General features: G+C 37.8%; 1 protein-coding gene across 2 annotated transcripts in view; it reads left to right on the top strand.

The window, feature by feature from the left end:
• The window catches only part of GRID2 (glutamate ionotropic receptor delta type subunit 2), a 700788-nt gene that overhangs the window by 107204 nt on the left and 571773 nt on the right, over window positions 1-21811 (top strand). The gene's annotated exons all lie outside the window — the stretch shown is intronic.

Genomic DNA, 21811 nt, shown 5'->3' with positions numbered 1-21811 from the left:
TTTTATTTTAGATTTTGACAGTATCCCTTGGGTTGCATTTCTTAGTAGCACATTCTCCGCAGGAGAACTTACTTGCATTGGCATTAAAAAGCACAACAATAAGAAGCAGGATGAGGCTCTTTAAAGTGGCAACAATAGATAACGTATATTAAGTATTCTTATATTTTTTTCATTGTATATACAAGTTTTCTCTAGATGTTTCTGATTGTTCTTCAGGTGTTCCAAAGAGTCCAGGGGCCTGAGAAATATTACATTTTGAATTCAAGTTGAAAAATTGTTTTAACTATAGCAAAATTATGTGCTAAATTCCTTGCATTGATAGAGGCTATAATTGAATTAGAAAACTAAAAAATTAATAATTATGGATGTTCTAGAAGTTAATCTTGAGACAGAAGTGAAAAATTAAAAAAGGCCCTTTTGTATTGTTTGCAAAATCTACCTTTTTGTGGTGCTTGTAGGAATTTGTAAGTTGCATGTAAAAGTAGGTGTCCAGTCCTTAAGAAAGCTACCAATTTAAATATATTAAATACTAGGGGTGCTTTCCTTCTGTACAATCATATACTACACTTGGGGAGATGTGGATAAGGAGCAAGTTCCATTTGGCCAAACCATACTGAAGCAAAGATCAGTATTTATATGATTTATATCTAATGTAGTTCACAGTAAATGTCCTACTGTGTTGTTGTTGTTATTTTTAATATGGAATAGAATGTACTTATTTAAAATCCCTAGAGGGAATTGTAGATGAGATAATCATTAAGGTGAGTGTGTATTGATACACTGTTTATTAATGATGAATTCAATCAAATTAAATTTTGCTGACAGCCTTCTCAGATAATTTTCTGAGAGTTTTCTATGAATGTAGCATTCTAATACATTTTCTTAAGGGGAGAAGTCTGTATAAGTATTAGTGTAAATATTAAGAATTATCAAGAAACTGCTGTCTAAAGTAGCGAGGCATCGGGTCACAGATCGTTCTTGTTTCCTAGACACAGTTACATCCATTTACTCACTCAGGTTTTTTTCTTCAACCTATCCATACCAACTGTCTTCTTTCACTGCTTGTTGACCAGGCATTAGGGATGGTTGGGTTCTCCTTTGTAATATGGAAGACTTGTTAGTAGGTCAAAGCTCGTACTGTCTCCCCAGTTTCTCTGCTTTATGCCTTGTTCTCTGGAGTTGCTGCAGTAACTTCAAGTATCTGGGAATTGAAGTAATTTGTAATTTACCTATTTCTCATTCACCATGAGCTCAAGCATCTCAGATGGATTACATGTCATTACATAAGATGGTGCAAATTAGTTGACAGGTGTTCAGTTGACTGTCATTTCCATTCTTAGCTGCTTTGGCCTGAGTTTTTGAGATAACAGAAATGTTGTCTCAAACATGCCTGAGCTAAAAGTGCAAAGGAAGGTATTCTTGCTTTAGGGCCTTCAGGCTTATCCAGATCTGAAACCTGAATGCAACTGCTGTGTCTTTTTGATCCTCTGATTTTTGATCCTCTGATATTGCATTGTGGGGAAAAATGTCCCAAGTCAAGCCCAATCTATTGGTTGAAGTCTGTGGAAATAGTGAGTGATACATTGCTTAGCTGTCTGCTTCCCTCCTCATGTAACCAGACTTGGCTCCTGCACTTCAGATATAAATTTTACTTAACATTATGTCTGTTGCAGTGATTACTCTTTACAAGTTCTACACATTAACACAAGGGCTAATCTAGGATTTATAGGGCATTAATTCAGTAATTTAAAATAAAGATAGGCAACATTTTGCTTGTCTATCTGCTTCTATCCTGTACCATTATCTTTTCAGAAGCAGAATAACAGAATCAAAGATGAGCTTTTCAACATGGTAAAATGGGCAATATCTGGAAAAAATTGCATCCACACACACACTTGAAATATGCACTCCTAGCTGGAAACAGCTACTGCTCTCAGGTCTATCCCTTCTGATTTAAATTGAATAAGGAAGAAATTATAGCGAGTGAATCCAGTAAGAAGCATGGAATGAAGGAAAAAATAATAATTAAAAAAAACAACAACAATTTGAGAATGAAAATAGCTCTTTCTGGAGAAACTGTTGAAGTTATAGACTGAGACTGTCGTGTTCTTTCTCAAATGTTAATGGATGTGAGCTTTTCTAAGATATCTTTGCTTCCCTAAAGGAAACAGAATGTAGAGCTGTCAGTTTCATTGTTGCCTATAACCATTCTCTTTTAATGAGCAGTTTGAAGTTCTGGGGATGAGCTAAACAATTAGCTCTTAGAATCATAAAATGACTTGGCTTCAAGGGTCCTTAAAGATCATCTAACTCCACCCCCTGCCCTTGACATTGGCAGGGATGCCACCCACTAGCTCAGGTTGGCCAAGGCCCCATCCAACCTGGCCTTCAACTCCTCCAAGGATGCGGCATCCACAACTTCTCTGGGCAACCTGTTCCAGTGCCTCACTACCCTTACAGTGAAGAATTTCCTCCTGATGTCTAATCTAAATCTATCCTCCCTTAGTTTAAGACCATTCCCCCTTGTCCTATCATTGTCTACCTGAGTAATGAGTCCTTCTCCATCTTTTTTGTAAGACCCATTGAAGTATTGAAAGGCTGCAATATGGTCTCCCTGGAGCCTTCTCTTCTCCAGGCTGAACATCCCCAGTTCTCTCAGCCTTTCTTCATAGGAGGGGTGCTCCAGCCCTCTGATCATCTTTGTAGCCCTCGTCTCTACTCTTTCGAACAGCCCCACACCCTTCTTGTGCTGGGGTCCCAGCCTTGGATGCAGCACTCTAGTTGGGGCCTCATGAGGGCAGAGTAGAGGGGGACAATCACCTCCAGGAGCACTGCTTGTGCTCCTGATCCCTCCATCATCTTTCCAAGGGACATAAAGTCCCTTTTGATGTTTCTGAGTCTCCTTGTTGCAGCCTCAGTTGTCCCTACATGAAAGAGCAGGAATGGGTGATAGTTCTCCAGCTTGACCAAGCTCAGTAGCCTCTTTGCAATGTCACAAATCCAGGTCCCAGGCAGACAGCAAACCTCTCTTGAGAGATTGTCTGGGTGGCAGATGGATGCCTCAGTGCCTCTTAGAGATGTATCTCTAACTACCAGCACCTTCTGTGCTTTTTCTGTGGCACTGGGTCTTATACAAGTGATTTGCTGGTCTACCTCTTGGCAGTTGCCCTTTCCTGGGTCTTGACTGTTACCAGTGTTGTTGACACCCTCTCCTTTTTTCAGCCCCAGAGCATCATATCTGTTGCATAGGGGCACTTTGGAGCCGGGGGGGGGTGCTCCTGGCCAAGGTGCTCCTTGTCAGCCACTCTTGTGAGGGCTGCTGGGTCCTGGTGGCTCTCTTGCCTGCCTCAAAGGGGCCTCGATATAGGGAACCCTCTGCATGATGCCATCCCCCTCTCAGCTGTAAAGCATGTCTGCCCTGGAGCCAGTCACCTCAGTAAGTCCTATAGAAAGCCTAAAAAATCTAGAAATCAGCTCTGAAAGTTTTACACATATCTTTGAAAGATGAAGTACAACTGGGTGAGTGGTCCATTAAAAACAGTTGGCTGCTGTTTTCTTCCAGGTGTTTGGGTTTGATTATTTTTTATCAATACAAGTAAGAATTAAATTGAAAAAGAGATAGTTGTGAGGTTTTGCTAAGTGTGTTACAAGTTGCTGCAGCATCCTCATTGTGGTCTGAAATACAGCTGGGTTGAAAAGTTCAGGTTCACATTTACATACAGTGTTTGACTGTTAACTCTGAATTTAATTTCTGACAGCCCTAAATGCCTTAATGGAATCCAGACATCACAGCAGAGAGACTACTTGCTTTTAACAGCTCATCCTACGAGGCATACAACCCTTGAGTGAAGCATGTAGAAAAACTCTCAAAGGCTGAGCCAGTTTTGTTTCATGCCATTCCTCTGAAGGCAAAGGAAAGTGTGTTACCATGTACTACTGTGTCCTTAGGGCTACACTGTTCTTTGATGGCATTAAACCTGATCTAAATCCAAAAACTAACTGATAATAAAAAATGAAATGAAATAAAAATTAGATGGTCAGAGCTGAGAATAACTTGAAACAAAAGGAGGGGAAAGTAAAGTTTGTTCTGTTTATTTTATTTTATTTTGCTTCTTTATAATGTGTAAGTATAAAAGGCTTTGATTCTATTTTTTTTTTCTGTTTAATATGGTGGTTTTTTTTTTTGTTGTTTTTTTTTTTTTTATTTTATTTTCTGGAGATCTCTGGTCTTCTCAGGATTGATATCTTCATAAGAAATCCTTGTGATTAAGGGCTATCCAAATCCTTTCCCAGATATAAGTTAAACATGTTTGCCAAATACAGAATACTTCAAAAACAATAATAAAGTGTGATTTTACTTAATACACAAAAAAATGACTTTTTTTAAGTCATAAGTCTTACAAAATTTCCAATGGATATTCATCTGAGGGAGAAAAGGTCCTACTGACATTTTTATTATTATTATTTTGAAGTCTATGTCCTTCTAGAGAGACTCATTATTCACTCTCTTCTAAAAACACAAAAATATAAATCACCTACTAATACCTGCTTCTGTATATCACTCAGATATACATGAAAAGAAACAAGGAGATCTTTGCCAAGGGATTTTCTCAGTTTGCAAGTTTCTTCCAACTTAAACCTTCAGTAAGCAGATTTAACCCCCAGAGTTCTTGACGATAGAGTGGTTTAGAATCAGGCATTTTAAGTCATGAAGAATATTATTCCTGCAGTCCATATTGGAAGAAAAAAAGTAAGTGAAAGGGAACGGCATTTTGAGGTAACCAGTAGAGAAGATCATGTTCAACTGAAATGTAAAGGATCCAGCTCCAAATCAGAACTGAGTCCCTAGTTCTGTCTCAACCAGAATTTTCATCCTGGGTTTTAGAACTGGGTTTCTGGGTTTTTCTGGACTGATCATTTGTCCAAAGAAAGGTATTGATTCTGAAGAACTGGTACTGTTTGGGGAAAACACGTTCTTGAAAAACTTTGAGACACAGCAGGAGAGATACATCTAAGCTTATAGATGAAAGCATTTGGATGTCATTGCTTCTCACGTCTAGTATTAAATCCAGAGAACTGTTGCTTTCAGGTGCACTTAGATGATTAAATCTCTTTGGTGTTCCAAAGCAAAGGTTGGATTTTCAGATTAGAGTGCATCCTGGATCATTAAAAAACATTGAGCACTTGTATCTTGGCTCATGGACAGGCAGGATGTCCTGCTGCCAGGCCCTGGATGTTATGCCAGCTCCCTCCTGGCTTTCTGTGGTGAAAGAGGTTGGGTGTTGGGGTGCACACACTGCTGGCATAGCATTTTGTTAGGAGTCGGGCTGTCTTGAGTCGTGTCTGTGGGACTGCTGGATTAAGTGTTAATGCCGTTTAGGTTTGAATCCAGATAGACTAAAGTTTGTATTCTGAATGTGGCTGCCGCAGGTGCCAGCTGCTCTGTATGCCTGCTTTCTGCAGTGTTTGGCCAGCTCCATGAGCTTTGTGTCAGCCCTAGGAGTCTGATGCTCAAGAGTTACCTGAACACCAGCTTAGTGAAGTTTTCAAATGTACTCTGTGGTCTTCCACAAAACTGTGTTTCCTGTCTGTTCTTGATAGTGAATAGCAGGTCATCTCCCAGCCATCTCTCCGCTGTCCTTGGATCTTGAGGAAATGAGCTTGAGACGTAGCTCTGTGAAGACACTTTTATTTATTCTGTTGTTATTTTTCAAAAGATTTCAGAAATATTCTCACTGTTTTTCTCGTCATAAGATTTAGCTTTTCAATGTGGCTGTACTGAAAATGGTTAAAAACAAAAACAAAACAAAGACAAAACATAAGAGAACAAAAATGTGCAGTGGAAAAGCAATGAGCAGCAGTACAGAAAACACAAGAGTCCTGTTTGCTTCACACTGACACTTTGAACTACTCCTTGAAGAAGGGTTTAGCAACTGTCACTGCCATTTGAGTCAGATGGCTGACATTTTGCTGGAGGAGCTAAGAAAACAGATCTGTTTTATCTCTGTAATTTTTATTTCCTTCTGTGGTACTAGAAGCAGTATCATTAAGGTCTCTGGTATTTAAGGTTTCCAGTCCCCACCAACAGTACCTTTCTTCTTGCCTGAGCCTTTGAGTGTGTGGTTTTTTTTGTGTGTGTTTTTGTTTTTGTTTGTTTGTTTTGGGGGGGTGGGGGGGGTGGTAGGGGCTGTGTTGAAATATACTGATACTGATATATACTTTTCAGAAATAAGCAAGTTACCTCATCCGCAAAGTCCAGTGTAGTATATTATATGATTTTTTCTTTTCTTTTCCCAACAGTCTTCCTTATCCCCATTACTATTATTGACATCAGAAGTCCAGCTAAATAGGAAATGTGCTTCTGGCTTTACAGTTCCAGTTCTGATAGGGGCAAGTAACATCTTATAGTTGGACTGGGAAGCAAGTTTACTGTCGGACAGTAGATAAAAGCATTTTTCTACTTGTATTCCTCATGGACAGCTTTGGTCTTTTAGCACCATCTCACACAGAGTTCCAGCTTTTATTTATTTCTTTATTTTTATCCTCTTGTTTTGTACAAGGTCATCCAACAGAAATGGCCACAGGGAAAGGTTTTACAATATTCATGCAGAATTAATGCAGATCTATAGAAGAATTTCCATACAGGAGAGAACCTATTTCTAATGTATGTTGTTGTTGTTGTTGTTGTTGTTTTTAATTTTATTTTTTATTTAGGGTCACTTATTTCTTCATTTAGAAGGTAATGTTCAGCCATCAAGATCAAAATTTGCTCAGCAAAATTCCTTGGTCCTCAGTTGTTTGTCTTGCTGACTAATGTTGCAAGCTGTAGTTTTAAGCTCTGCAGGTGAGAGCTCATTGTAGTAGTATTTACTATGAGATAGACATGATGAAAATTAAAAAATATATGTACATTGAGATAGGATACAGGCAGCCCTGCTTTATGATGCACATTCTCACACCAAATGTTTTTTCCTTGATCTTTGTTAATACAGTTAATAAGAAAAGAATTAAAAAAAAAAAAAAAAAAAAATCTGGCTAGTGTTTCTATATTGTTAACTACTTGTGTTTGATGTAATAGAATATCATATAATTTAAGGTCTCTGTTTTTTCTTTTGCCTTTTCTTGCTTTATATACATTTCAGGCTTCTCAGACAAAAATAATTAGCTAACTCAAAAACTAAGTTGGTCCAATTTCCTACTCTAATTGATGCATGCAAACCAGCCTTTCATCAAATTTTCTTGTGACCCATCCAACCCTCTTGATTATTAACCTTAACAGATGTCCAAAATGTTACCTATTGTAGCAGACAGCTATCATCCTGAATCACTTAATGGTGTCAATGATGAGCCATTTTTGTTGAAGAAGACAAAAAGAGGAAGAAGGGATCTGTCTGCTGTTTGCTAGGCTGACCTTTAAGACAATCTTTGTACTTGGAATTTTCCACCTCTTGAATTGTTTGTTCAAAGCATATTACTTGGTACCAGTGATAGTGCTGTGACTCAGTTGCAAGCTGGTGGAACCAGTTGAAGATTTAGAGTGACTGGCTTTCCTAAAATGAGATGTCTGTTCCCACCCAAAGACTACTTGAGAAACAAATATTATTAACTTTAAGAAGGTATCTACTAAATTACACTTATTATACAACTGTCTTCTCTGGACGCCACATCCATTTTGTTAGTTGTCAAAGATTTAGAGGAAAAAGAGCCAGAGAGGTGGTATAGGGTCAAGCTGGTATAGGGTGTTACTAAATAATCAGCTCTAATTCTTACCTGAAGCCATGTATGCCCCAGACATAAGCACTTTTGCATTCAATGCGGTTATAAGGGCTTCCAGTTCTAACACCCCGTGGCTGGCGATTTGAAGAGAAAGCTGACAGCAGGACTGCTTGCGCATGCAATGAAATAACTCGTCTTCTTCTAAAAAAAGGCACTTCTGCCCTCCAGGGCCTCCAGGCCTCTCTGGAGGTCAGTGTTATTGGCCGTCAGCTGAACCCATGCAGGGTCACAGTCCTGATTCTGTACCTTATGGATGAGTTGAGTGACAAAAGCATCTAAGAAGCATAAAACTGAGAAAAAACATTTTTTCAGACTATTAGCAGTCATGACAGTGCTCAGGCAAAATGAGTACCCCAGGTTTGTTTTGGTTTATGACTGACAGCTTTCTTTTTAATATGAAAGAGACTAAATCTCTGACTTGGGCTTGCTGGCAAAGCATGTATAGGTGTATTTTATGGTAGAGGACTATTCATAGTCTGGATATAGCTGTTCTTCAACTTTTTGTATATTAAAGTGAGGATTTGCACAGGTATCCATCCTGTAGAGTGAGAGGAAATATATCTCCACATAACATTTTGAACTGAATCCTAGAAACCTCTCATTATAATAAGTTTTCTTCCAGAAGTCTTTTTTATGAACATCCACCATGCAACCTTTGAAAAGCCAATTATAGCTGAATTTATGCTGCAGTTTGTTGCCTCCTAAGGGTTGCACGCGTTCAGTGCAGGGACATTTGCTGAGTTTTACGTTGTTCTGTTTGGGTTTGGCAGGTGGCAGGTGTTTGCTTTACTTTTGTCTGAATTATGTTTTAATGGGAAAGATACAAGCTGCAATCGCACAGTTAACTGGAAAATAAAGGTCTTTTTCCTTCATTAATAAAGTGTACGAGAGAAAAGAAAACGGAAGTGCTATGCATTTTTCATGCTCTTATCTATTGCAAACCTATCTAAACCTCTTCTTTATCAGTGGGTGAGCTGCCCTGAAACGCTGGGGGTTAGTTAAAATCAGAAAAAGAAGTACAAGGATTCTGGCTGCAGCATTCAATTACATGACCAAACTATGCCTTTCCCAATTTTAGGGTGTTTTCTTCTTTCATATAGATACTGAAGTGCTGTATGGCTAGATGCTGCAAATAGGGTGCTCACTTTATTGAATGAATGAAGACAACTGATATTTTAGGAATGTTCTGCAGGATAAGGTAGCAATAAGTTGTGTGGTTGAGGAGCAGCAAAATCAGATTGTGGTTTTTTGGTACATTCATTGCAGAAGCAGTAAAAACAACTGAATTCAAAGGACAGACCTTCAGCTACTCTTCCCTGTCTGTGATAATGTAAAATGCCACCAGGCCTTCACAGATCTTGCTAAATTCCTTAAAATCTGATCACAGTCAGGCCTGAATAATTGACAACAATTTGTGTATTTCATTTTTGTTAGATTAAAATAAACTTTCAGCAGTATTTCCCAGCTAATTGCACGAGTTATAATTTAAGCTTTTCAGGCCTACAGACAGGTAGATAGCTCAACAGTACACTAATAATATCTGTCTATATTTCTTTTTTTATTATTTATTTATTATTTATTATTATTTTTTCTACCTTTTAGTTTTTTGGTACTGTTAAAACCACAGTAGAGGATTATATTATCTGGTACAATTGCCTTATCTGAAATTTGTAAGAAACACATTCTACCATGAGGCAAAGCTGCTCCTGTCTTTACCATAAATTATACCGTTTTCTGGTCTTATTAAAGTCACAACATGGAAACATTTGCCATTTTTTCTTCATGGGGCTGGTCAAAATGGGAACTCGGAATACTTATGCTTTCCTTTTCCCTTTCCTTTCACTTGTTCCCTTTTTAGCCTTATTTTGACATAAATTTACAACCTAATTTTTTCTTTCTGCCTTTGTAACTGCTGCTTATAAATGGGAAAAGTAGCACTTTAAAGGGATGTTGACAATTGAAAATCTTATAATTTCCAGGAAAAAAAAAAAAAGTGATTTCACAGTGGTTACAGAAACTGCACCTGATTCTGGCTCACCCTGCCAATTTTGCCATGTTCTTATAAATGCAATTTCATGTCACTTATTTCTCTTCTTGTGTTGTTTAAAATAATAATATACAAATGGAAACAAAAGTTGACTTCCTAACTATAAAAACAGGTGTGAACTTTACTGTGTAAGGAGCTTTGTAGTTCATAAAGTTAATTTAAGGAATAGAAGAGTACCTGTTTGTTTTAATGTAAGTATTTTTAGATACATTATTTTAGAGTGGATTTCTAAACATTCACCAATAAAGCCTCTTCATATGCATGTCAACTTTTTTGATAAAAAAGTCAAATTAAATACAGTGTGTTTGCAAATGGGTAACTGTGACTAAAGCTTGATACATCTTCTAACTGTAATGATGTTCCTTGGAGTAGTTACCAGAAAACAGGGAACTGTAGGTCCCATTGTCTGGAACCATAAGCCTTTATTTCTTGAGCTAGAAGGCAAGCCTGATGCAGTTTCAGAATCGTAAAATGTCTCTGGGGTTTACTGAATGGTGGATGGTATAGTTATTTTCCCTAATGCAGAATCCTTGCAAAGCCTTGTGTACTTGTCTTCTGTACAAAGGGAAAATGATTTTGTGTTGAAGACTTAAAGATATTCCTAGCCCACAGTGATTCACATGGTGGCCAGGATTCAGTCATTGAGATGTTCTGAGTCTTGGTAAACAACAGACATCATGAGGTTGACTTCCACTTAAAGTACAGGGGGGAAAAAAAAAAAAAAAAGAAAAAAAAAAACACAAACCAAGAAGCAGTATTTTCTGCAGAAACCTGCCAATTTTAAGATGTTTCAGTTTTGATAAGAGACTGTGATGAAAACCACTTAAAAACTAAGCAGAGTTCCAATGGAAGCCCTCCTTTTTGAGAGATATCCATCAGAAACTTGTCTACCTTCCTACCTTCTTGCCAATTCATTTTCTGCATACTTGGCAACTGATCTGAATGATTACAAAGTATGTTCTTTGTCACCATCCAAATCTAATCCTGGCCAATCTCCTTCACCTATATATTCCTCTTATCTACAAGTACTTTATTGGAGGTGGTAATGTCTGCTTTTCATTGCTTCGATCCCTGATTCTTTAGAGAAATCTTGCTTTCAGCTCCTTGAAACCCTCCATGCTCTACTGCTGCAGAACATAGATCTTACCATCGTTAGGCTCAGTGTTTCTCAGACAACAGAAAAGCTCCCAGAGCTCTGTAGGCTTTATGGTCACTGACTTTTTTACCCAATATCTTCCTGCCTGAAGACCTTCCACTACATGTTGCAGATTGTCTTCCAGAGGAAATTCAGAACAAGGAAATTTTTAGGTAAAAGGTGCATGAGGTGTGCTGTAGACAATGATGAAAGGTGAAAAATGAAGATACAGCCCTGTGGAAATACTACCCCAAATCTGTCTTTGAAGAAGTGATTTAGGGGAATCAAAGCAGTAGTAAGGTAGCTCTGTACTGGAACAGAAATACGTCTCTCACAACCAGTTGGTGTTGGCTGGGAACATAGTTAAAAGGAATAATCAAAGAGGAGAGTGAAAAATAAGCCTAAATCAAAATAAAATAAATAAAATCAAAAGAAAGATGTTAAATCCCTAACAGGGTGTCTGCATTCAGAGGCAAAGTCATTTCTGTAATTCAGTCCTTCATAGAAAATATTCATGTAGAGGAACAAGTCTTCTGAAGAGTATACTCTACAAGAAATGGTTCACACTAGAATTACTTATGTTGATTTCTCTAAACTTGGCCAGCATAGAGGAACCTCTGACAAAGAAACTGTTTAGCATGCAGTATTGATCTGATGGTTAGAGGTGCTGAGTACCCAGAATCGCACACAGAAAAGGTGACTGGAGCGCATTTTTGAATGACTTCTTAAAAAAAAAAAAAAAAAAAAGCTTGCACAAAAGCATGTGTCTCCCTTCAGAAGTCAGAGCAATAGCGAGACCATTACATGAAGTTAAGTACATGCTATTCTTTCTTCTTAAGAAATAAAATGCCTAGTTTGTGTTCACACCTGTCAGATATGGGGCAGAGCAAAGAAAGTGTTTCAGGTTTTTGTTATGTTTCAAAGAACAACAAATAATATTGCTGCATAAGACATTTTATAAGGAACAAATGTAGAGAGCATCGACACAGCATGGTGCAGTACTCCAGAGATTATTTGGTATCTAAATGTGGTAACTTGACTACTAGAAGCCTTACGTGTCTTTTAATATTTCATTTGAGATAATTTGAGTGGGAAAATACATACTATCATTTAGTAGCATATACTGAGTCTGACTGAGCTGCAGTTAATTTCCATCGGTGTTATCAGTAGACCAGAAGACTCCAGGTTCTTGACTGTAAAGGCTAATATTACCAGGCTTTCAATAATCTTTCTAGCTATTAATCTGGAGAGGAATCTAAAAGGCTGTCTTCAAAGAGAAGTCCACTACTGTAAAGTTAATAATACCCTTTCTGTTTTCATATATCTGTTCCTAAATGAAGGGAGATGAAAGTCATTCAGTGCAGGGTGTCCGAGGTGATTAAATAAATTCTGTCAGAGCAGCATGACTCCAGGAGGAAAGAAAGATGTGAATTCTGAACCTGTTCTGGCTGCTGGAGGTGGTGAAGATCTGTCCCATTGTTACTTTAATTTTGTAGTCAGCAGAGGATGAAACTTTTCATGAACTTGGGTTGAAAATTCCTCACTAAGAGTCATTTGTAAAGCAGTGCTAGAATGCTGCCTCTTGCTAACCAGAAATAACAGTGAGTACTAACCTTTAATGGATTAAGAAAAGTCACTGAGTGCACTTCTAATGACAGCAACTGAATATTTTCTGGAGTCTGAAAGCTTTTCAGGAGGTTATGAAATTGTGCCTGATGGGCAGGCTTCAGTGGTAGCTGAGCGCTTTGGGCAATTTTGTCATCAGCTGTTTGCTATGTGCTGTTCTTTCCCACGTTAACTTCATTAATGTCTGACACATCGAGGAGAATTACATTGACTGATCTGCAGTAACATCCCAATTCACTGCCCAGTGAAGCTAATGGATGTCTTTACACAGGCATAAGTTGATTTTTAGATTCCAGATGCTCTTCATTGCATATTGTAATTAGCACCATTGTTCTCAGAAAAGAGGAACGACATCTCTGAAATTGGAAACTGCGTATCTGCAAAATGATAGAGGTTTTTGTTGTTGTACTAGGACTGAATGATTTCAGTCTTAGTATGGTATTTCTATTTAAATTAAATAAAGCCTAAGTCTAATGACATAAAATGTAATTTCAAATTCCATTTTGAATAAATAAAAATGTATACTCCACATTAGTATGTCTTTACATAAAATTTGCGGAAAATTAGTTATTAATACCTAATATTGGAATCATATAGCTAACCTTTAACATCGGATTAGCAATGCTTGCACAATGTTATATCGCTTATTATTACGGCTAAAAATCTTCTCCCAATAAAACGTCAAGTATGCAGTCACAGGAAGTTCATATTATATGGGGAAAGCCTGGCCTAGTGCACTTCTAAAGAAAGAAAACTGATATCTATACCAATGCTTTTCTGTTAGCTATTGAGTGATAATAGCAAACATTTCCAAATGCTACAAAGAGCAACCCAAACAAAGATTTCCTGACTTCCTGGATTCTTCCTTTGATAGATTCATTTGCATTCTATCAGAATGGACTTTTATTGATTTTTTTTTTTTTTTTTCGAGTCACTAAATCATTAGTCAGATCTGAGGTCAAGAAAAATTCTATCTTACTTCTCCAATTATAATGATTGATATTTAGCCCAAAGCAGTGCAGCATCAAGAGATTTCACAATTTTTAGTGAATTTTACTTCACGCCATTTCTGTGAGATTGGGAAGTGTCTATTATCAGAAGCCCTTGAAAAATGTTATTTTTTCTTTCAAAAAATTTTGCCAATATTTAAATGATGAACTGTTCTGCTCCATTTGCAAGCAGCCAGTGCTATTTTAATTATGTTGTTTTAAATCTGATGTAGGCTTCTCAATTACTTTGTAAATATAAAGAGAGATTGCTCTTAAGGCTTGCACTTCTTTCTTGCAACCTCCATTTGCTTCTACACCTACCTATTTATATTTAGCTTGCAAGAAAGTGAATTTAGAAGGAGAACAGCAATTAAGGCTTGTCATGGAAAATAAATAGATATGCGATTCTAAGGCAATAGTGCAGCTGGAAATCAGAGAAACTGAAGAAATAATTTCATTTAAATAGCTTTCTTTTCCTGAATAATTCTCTCTAAATGTGTGAATGAGAGTAAAAGTTTGGGGTGGAATACAGAAACCATATGTAAGTGTTACATATGGTTACCTTTTCCTGTTTGATTTTTAAGCATTGTGCTTATATTCTAGAGGCAGAGTAGGACTTACAGGTATGAATGAAACATATGTTCCTGAGAAAGATGGTAAGGAAATGCAAGAAGCTGATGTTTGGAATGGATGGGGAGATCATTTAGTAAATGAAGCAGAGGAAAAAATGGAGCTAAGGCTCAGAATGGAAAGAAAAGAGGTAAGAAGAGAATGTGGAAAAGAGAAGCCAGATGTTGGTGAATAGAACACTGAGAACCAAGATTAAGGAAAAAATTAATTAGACTTCTTAAGAGGACCCACACTTGATTGTATTGTAGCCTGAGATCACAGCGGTTTAATTCAGGACCATTTCCTGAAGGATGAAAATTGTATCATTTGGTAATCAATCATATTACCCAGTTAACAAGTTAAAGAATATAGATGTGAAAAATTGCTGAGGGAAATGTGTTTTGTTTTCAGACTTGGCAAACAGTACATCCCCAAATTTCGGGAGATTTTATTCATTAACCCGTTAAAAGGGGAGAATTGGGATTTTTTAAAAATCATTCATAGTAGGTTCTGATCAATGCAGAACACACCATTTTTATGCTTCTATACTACTCAAAATATTTGTCAAAGAATTCCACATTGACAAGCCATTTCATTTTTTTCCCCATTTCTCCATAAATTTGTGGAGTTGGAAGCAACATGGGACTACTCAATAATCTAGCAAAACTTTCATACTTTAGTGGCACCATCAGAAGCAAAGTAAAGTTTTGAATTATCTCAGTGAGAAATTTGCTGATGAAGGGTAGCCTGTTAAGACTCTAAATGAAATGTCTCCCACCTTCTAGTCACCCCAGGAGGAGACACAATGTTTATTCAAGTTCTGGCTATCGATCTTAGGATATTTTGCAGTTTAGGTTGCAAATGTTCTTCTTTTCTTGTGGGTACCCAAACTTCCCTGACACAGATTGATAGATCCTTTTTTTTTTTTTTTTTTTATCCCACTCTTCCCAGCACCTTTTTTTTTTATTTTATTCCTTGTCACTGCAATCACCTGGGGATGTTTAGAAGCCTGTCTTCCTTCCTGAAGCTTGAGGGTTAAAAAGAGTAATGTGATGCGGTCTGTGTGATTGATCAAGAATAGATATTGCCGTCTTCCCTATTTTGTCTAGCAGGGTTACTTTATGCTATCCATCGCTTTGACATCCTCTCCCTGTAGGTTGTAATTTCAGCCTTCCTTCAAATGCATGTAGGCCAGAACCCTGGCAACATACCTTTTTTATCATCTTTTGATTTCATTCACAGTGGCTGAGGTATAAGTATCTCTTGCGGCAGTTCCTTTACTTGGCCACAGAAAAGGCAAGAGATGGCATTCCTTCAGCTGATGAACGTATTGCTTTCCCTAAAGGGAAACGTGCAAGGAACCAGTTTGCAGTGTGCATATATTTTGTTCTTGTTCTTGAAGCTGAAGGCTAGTTGCCTATTTAATCTGTTTTGAAAATGAAGCAAAATAAAAACTGCCTTCTGGCTTGTCATTGACTTTTAAGGTCTTGTGAGTCATTGTCCTTGCTCCAGAAGTTCTGAGCTTGAATCTGTGCTAGTCCTCATGGGTATGTTTTTTTTGTTGTTGTTGTTGTTTTTTTTTTGTTTTTAAGAGGTGGTTTGCCCACCATTCACTGATTCACTGTAGACAAACCGAGTTTTACAAGGCCTAAACCTTACTGGAACTAAAGCTGCTGAAGTCCTGAACTGTTTTTATCAGGAAATGGTTGTGACAGTTTGTGACACAGTAGGTAAAACATTTTCCTAGATGGTAACATATTTTTTTTTCTTGCTTTCATCTCATCATTTAAAAACCTTTCTACGAGATAAAGTTTTCATTAGCATTGACTAAATTTCCTTCCATTTTTTTTTTAAACATTTTATTTTGACTTATTTCTTTACATGGATGTGAAAAGCTATTAAAAAAAAGAAAATAAAAGAAAAGGCAGTTTGGCAATAAAAGTGGTAGAACCAGAATTATCTCAAATACCTGTAATGCATTCAGTCTCTGCCTGCATTTGAATCCCAGCTTGTATGCCCCACCATCTATAAAGGTTTCTGATTTGATGTGAGCTCTTTCTGCCCACTGATGCTTAGGGCATTTAGTGGCTTAGGCTCAATTACTGATCCAATAGCTGGTTGATCAGGTGTTGGACCCATTTTTGCCACTGAAGCTATTTTTAAAAAGCACATTTTGTTTTGGAAGACTCTTCCCTGTTGAGCCTACTTGTTCCAAATAAAAATAATAATAGGTGCACACCTATATATGTGTGTACAGCAGCACTCAGTCATGCGTACACTGGAGAGGGGTCTTCCCCCAGTCAACTCCTTCAATTGACACTCTCCTTGTAGCGAGGAGAGAACACAGCTAATTTGCACCAGTAAATTGTTTTAATTTCAAAAGTGGAAAAACGCTTCCTGTTTCCCAAGGGGTTACTTCTGCAGCCCTTTTGGAGAAAAATTAAATCCCCGCTGTTCAGAAGCGTTTATGCGTTTCTTTAAAAGAGTGGCTCCGGCAGATGCAGCATGGTTTGCAGCATATTCTAATTGAATTCAACAGGATGAGTGTAGGTTGCCAACAACAGCAACAAAAGATGGTGGTGGGGGAGGCAGGGGAAGAAACAGAAAATGTGTTGACAGTGTATCTGACCGACAGAGCCCAAAACAATAGGATGCATGTTTAGCATGACTGGCTCTATTCATTCTCCTGTCAGCACTTGGCATGCATGCCTCTCAAAGGCAGCAAAGCTGCAGGAAGTGTCTCTTCCTTGCGCAATATAGAGAGAAATTTCCTTTACACTATATTCTTTAGTAGTCACAGATTTATGGTCTTGGTGGGTTTCTGATTAGTGAGCAGCTTTAAAAGATCTGGTAAGTTGATGATGATGATGATAAAGACTAGTATGTATACATGGGAAAGGCCTGTTATATAAATCAGTCAGTGACTGTTGACTGAGCTTTTCTCTTGTGCTGCACAGACTGAGTATTTCAGCTTGTTAAAATGTGCAGGAATAAGGCTGTCTGCACCCTATAAATGCTGTTTTTCTTGGTTCAGATCCCTTCAGCTTCCTAGAATGGAGCAGCAAATGATCAATGCTCTTCAAGAATATGTTTACCTTGTAGCTGACATGCAGCCTGTGTCACATTTTCCTTTAAGTACAACCTCAGGACACTATTTAATCACCTGCCAAGTCCATTAATTTGACAAGAGAGATGCTTGAGAATGACATGTAAAAAGTGAGCCTCCAATTACTCTATATTTGTAGTACTCCAGTACAGTACTTCATTTGCACAGTCACATTCTGGTGCAAAACAATCATGTCCACTTCAGGGTGCCTGGATAATGCCTCCAATCCCACTGCAAATCAACCACAAATAATGCAAACTGAGAAACTCTTTTTTACTAACTTGCTTGCCATTTCTGCCTCTTTTATTCTTTCGTTTCTTTAAATCTCATCTGCAGCTTCTAGAGCTGCACTGTCATCCTGACGTCCATTTGTAGGATTTGCACTGAAGTGAAAAGATTCAAGACAAGCATTTAAACTGTAATTTAAACTGATGAACATATAAGGATTCCTGGTGAAGGGTTTCAGTCTATAATCTTCTGGTGATTTGTTGCTCTGTAGAGTAAAAGCTAAGCTATTAGTTTCCTGTGGTTGATATAAACCAGACTCCATACCCTAGCAGCATTCAGTCTCCAGTGCTTGATGTGAATCTGGTTTTGGATGGTTTTGTTTTGGAGATGATGATATGGGCTTGAGCCATGATGAGCTCTCAGGCAGTCCTCAGTGCTTTAATAATCTATTAAAGAATGTGGACCAAGTGTCAAGCTTTTCCTGAAACCCACTGAGTTTTTCAGGTTTCTTGGGAAATATGTCACAAATAATCTTTCTGAAAATTAGTTCTGGTTTCTCAAACAAGCACTTAATTATATTCCTACCAAGATTGTTTCAGTCTGTAAATACTGTAAGCAGGTAAAAGATGGGGTTAGTCTCTCTACAGTGATTATCATGATTTCTTTCCTTCTTGCTGCATCAAAAAACTCTTTTAAACCCCCATTTTAATTAAAATTGCAATAAATATTTTCTTAAACACAGATATTATTTCCAGTATCTCAGGGTAACTTGGTATGTGCTTTGCAGTATAACCACCAGATGCTCATTGAAACTTCTGCACACTTTTACGTTTGTGAGCAGATACTGAGATTTTGATAGGGTTGTTTAGAAATGAAAATAACATTCAACAACAATAAAATGGCCAAAATATAACAGAAGATATGTTCACAAGCAGATTTATTCATTAGACGAAAGTAAGGTTCAAACTAATATGCTGGAGTTTTGTTGTTTTCTTTTTCTTTTCTTTTTTTTTTTAATTTTCCATCCTCTTTTCCTCGTTCTTTAAGTAATAATAATAATAATAATAATAATAATAAGCAAGATAAAGCTTTCCAAGACGTAGCTACGCCAACTTAATTTGTAATGAACTACATAACAGACCCGAATTGTTTCAGAACTGGAGTCAGCTTCTGTGATATGACAGAGTCATTTATTAGTTGGCTAGGAACATGGAGAGTGTGCAGAAACATCCAGACTGAAGCATTGCCACCAGGACAAGAAATGATACTTGGGAGACTGAGGCAAATCCTATAGACTAATTCAGTAATGACACCAAATGCAATTTTGTTCCTACTGGGCATTTCCCTTCATGTTGTAAATAAATATTGAACCATAGAAACAAAATTCAATTGACTTCAAAATAAAGCCTGAACTGTTTTCAGAACAGGAGAGATTTTTGCATCCATTTGACACCAAAATGGCGAAACCTTGTATAGTAAAAGCACAGTAAACACTTGAATAGATGAGCAGTTAGCTTTGAATGCACAACAAAATGTCTAAGTAGAGGAAATGTACTAAAAATAATCAAAGCCCTGTACCTTTTTTTTTTTTTTTTTTTTTTTTTTTTTTTTTTTTTTTTTTTTAAATAGACTTCTGTTGTTAAGTCATGAGTTTCATACTGCTGTTCTGTTCTGTTTTTCTTGCTAGGCTGAGAGGTTTATTTTCACATTTGTGCCAGAACTCTCTTGATGTTAAATACTACCCAGCTAAAACTTGACTTAAGGCAGTTGCAGAGAAGTATACTAGGAACATGAAGCAATTCTCTAAGTTTGTAGCCACTTCCACAAATCTTGCTAGATCATCTTAACAGGTTTGTTTACAAGAGTGCAAAAAAAATTCTCAACTTCGGTAAAAATGCCTCATTGATGGATTTTGGTTTATAATTATTGGTCTTTACACTGACTTATATTGCAGTATCATAGAATGGCTTGGGTTGGAAGGAACTTCAGAGGTCATCTAGTTCCAAAACTGCTCCAGCGCAGGTCCCCCACGGGTGGCAGCTCCCCCCAGACCCCTGCTCCTGCGTGGGCTCCTCTCCACGGGCTGCAGCTCCGGCCCGGGGCCTGCTCCTGTGGGGGCTCTCCATGGGCCGCAGCCTCCTCCACCTGCTCCACTGGGGGCTCCTCCACCCATGGTGGGTCTGCAGCGTGGAGATGTGCTCCATATGGGACCCATGGGCTGCAGGGGGACAGCCTGCTCCACCAGGCGCCTCTCCACAGGCCGCAGGGGAACTTCCGCTCCATGCCTGGAGAACCTCCTGCCCTCCATCTCCACTGACCTTGGGGTCTCCAGGGTGGGTCCTCACTGCTCTCACTGTGTGTGGTGCAGGTTTTTGTTTGTTTCCCCTTTATTAAATCTGCTCTCACAGAGGTACAACCAACATTGCTTATTGGCTTGGCTCTGGGCAGCAGCCAGTCCCTTTGTAGCCTGCTGAAACCAGCCCTTCTCTAACATGGGGCAGCTTCTGGATTCTTCTCACAGAGGCCACCGCTGTAGCCCCCCACTACAAAAACCTTGACACATAAACAAAATATTTATGTGGTAAAGAGACTTCTCTGGAGTCATGGAAGAGAACATTAGAAGCTTTGTTGTTATGGGTGTTGGTGCCTTTTCCCTTTCCCAGGCAGGAGGTTGAATTTTGCATATTGCACTGTGGATTGTAACCTACAGTTTGACTTCAGAGGATATCTGAGTACAGTCTTATACCATAGTGTGTCAGGAACACAGGATATGGATGAAGAGAGGAGATCTGAATGTGAATACTTGCTATCATTCTATTTCTTTGGTAAATATTCATCTTTATTGAGGGCCAGTTTAGTATATATACTATGTTAGGCAGCCCGTCAAGTACATAGCTCTCAAGTCCTAGGCAGTATAGTTTTCCTGAAGAATTTTGTCTTACAGTAAACCTTACTTTTTTAACATTTATTGTGGGAAACCATGACTTCGGTAAAGAAATACTCCCTTTTAAAATATGCGTTTTCTGTTACTACTAAATGTGGGATAATGATGCCTTAGATATCCTCCTTGGGCATGGAAACAGATCTAAAAGATATAAAAATCTGCCAGAAAACCAGTTATTTGGAGCAATGGTGGGGAGGCCCTGTAGCAGGGTTTACTTCTTCATTTTATTGTCCTAACCTTCATTAAGGAGCTCAAATACCACGAGTATGGGCACAAGACACATATATATTAGGTAGATTTCTGACATGGTCTTGTGCAGACATTTGGCAAATTAATTCAACATTTTCACAGATAAAATGTGCAACAATATAGTGAATGTATTCTGTATTTATTGGTAATAATACAGTAATAATGACTACAAAAATGATGCAATAATTAAGTGATATAGTAATGATGAGATGAAAATTCTCTAGACAAATTTTAAAGATTTATTGCCTAGTCATGTGAAAGGCCTACAGGCAAAGTCAGTGTGAGCAAGGTTTGCTCATCTTTTCCCAAGTCGCAGAAAGACTTGATTAACACAGGGGTGTCTGGACAATGCAGCTAAATGTATGTGCTGAAATCATTTCAGTGCAAAGGGCACACATTGGATTCTAGGGTTGAACGTAACTTGTCCCTGGGCTTTGTAAAATCATTTCCCAATTTCTTTTGGTGTCCATCTTTCCTATATATATTGGGATTACCTCCTCAAAGTTTCAGAAGTAGTATATAAGAAACATATTTTCTTAAAGTAGTGAGCTGGGAGAATGACTAATACTAAAAGTGACTACAAGAGTAATAGTATGAAGGTTATGTTTCTTACATCAGTTTCCTGTGCATTCATCACTTGGGTAGTAATCAAATGTGACAGAAAAAAAAAAGCACATGTTGTTTACAGGCACTGTTCTGCTGACTCAAAACAAAACCTTGATCTCTTCCCAGTCTGGTAACACAAAATATTTTAGGTTGTATTAGGGCTTTGCTAAAAAGAAAGTCTAATTTAATGATGAAGGGGGACAGAAGGGGCAGGGAGGGGATTGCACGTTTTTTTTTTAATCCCTTTTGTAAATTAAGAAGAAAAATTTTCAAAATATTTTGCTGGCTGCAACGAGCTGCTGCCAAAGTACAACTTTTTGCCTCATTTTGGATCACAACCTTGGATTGATCAGCAGAGATCATGCAACAATAACCAAGTTTTTGTTCCTTCAGTAATGTTAGTTCTGTGTTTGTTTGTGTTTGTTTTATTCATTTTTCATTTTGATTTTATTCCTATTCAGTCTTTATATTGCAAGTTTACATTTGAATATGACTG

The sequence above is a fragment of the Aythya marila genome, assembly GCF_965140915.1.
Source record: "Aythya marila genome assembly, chromosome: 4".
Taxonomy (NCBI): Eukaryota; Metazoa; Chordata; class Aves; order Anseriformes; family Anatidae; genus Aythya; species Aythya marila.
This window is presented reverse-complemented; position numbering and strand designations above follow the sequence as displayed.